Source organism: Cucurbita moschata, unplaced genomic scaffold (genome assembly GCF_002738365.1).
Source record: "Cucurbita moschata cultivar Rifu unplaced genomic scaffold, Cmos_1.0 Cmo_Scf00007, whole genome shotgun sequence".
In the NCBI taxonomy this organism is placed as follows: Eukaryota; Viridiplantae; Streptophyta; class Magnoliopsida; order Cucurbitales; family Cucurbitaceae; genus Cucurbita; species Cucurbita moschata.
The window spans coordinates 2,514,241-2,515,195 of NW_019268523.1; the positions used below are offsets into that span (position 1 = coordinate 2,514,241).

Genomic DNA, 955 nt, shown 5'->3' on the forward strand with positions numbered 1-955 from the left:
CCCCCCCCCCCCCCCCCCAATCCCCAATCCCCAACCACCACTTTTCTGTAACTTACAGTTAAATCTGGATTTGGTCTTTGTTTAGATAAACCACGTTGCTTGTCTTTGACTGTTCTTCCTTCCACTCTGAAATTGGCATCACTGCGTGAGGCTCATTTATCTGTGCACTGCCACTGAACTTAATAAGTCTTGGTGTTTGGACGATATCCTTATCACCTTTCTCTCAAAAAACATGAAAATGAGAGATAAAAGTGGTTCCATTTTGACCCAACTAAATTTTCTCTTCCTTCTCTATCCCTGCATTAACTTGTAGGAGGAACAATAAAGCGCATATTCTTTAGTTTAGTTCCTTGTGTGACTTTCTAGTTCAAAGAAGCTTGCTTTGGTTGTTTCTCTGAAAATTGCTTCGGCAGTTCTTCTAATCAAAATAGTGTGTGCAGCTCTAAATATTGCACAGTGCCGAACTCTGGTAGGACATGGTAGATGGGATTTATTATGCAATGGATACAGTTAGATGGAAAACGACTATTCAAAATCCCAGTTTCCCCCTTTTTTTAATAGGTTTAACTCCAGCCAGGCTCATGTTTCCTAATTACATTTGGCTGTTTTAGATTCTTTTTTCTAGCCCAACAAATGTGGGGTAGAGCAATTTGGACCTCCAAGTTCAGGCAGAGTTCAAGTCAATTACGTATAGCTTTGTTAGTTGTGCGTGTTCCTTCCAGAGACAAGAACACCTAATTAATGATTGGTCTTAATCGTCTTAGGCAATTGCTAAGGGACCAAATTAATAGCTGATGTTTTATTATAATAAAACACTATTATTGTATGCTTCACGGTTATTTGATATGATAGCCGTCTTGGAAGATATTTTTAAAATAATAATAGAATACATTTAAAAGAAAATATGGTTACGGAACTACTTTTAAAGCTTCTTTTTTTTTTTTTTTTTTTTTAA

General features: G+C 36.9%; 1 protein-coding gene across 1 annotated transcript in view; it reads left to right on the forward strand.

Moving 5' to 3' along the window:
- Positions 1 to 271, forward strand: part of LOC111445304 (beta-mannosyltransferase 4-like) — a 2,212-nt gene extending 1,941 nt beyond the window's left edge. The window contains exon 4 of the mRNA XM_023083597.1: positions 22 to 271. The gene's annotated coding sequence lies outside the window, so the exon portion shown is untranslated. The remainder of the gene's footprint in view (positions 1 to 21) is intronic.
- The last annotated feature ends 684 nt before the right edge of the window (positions 272 to 955 follow it).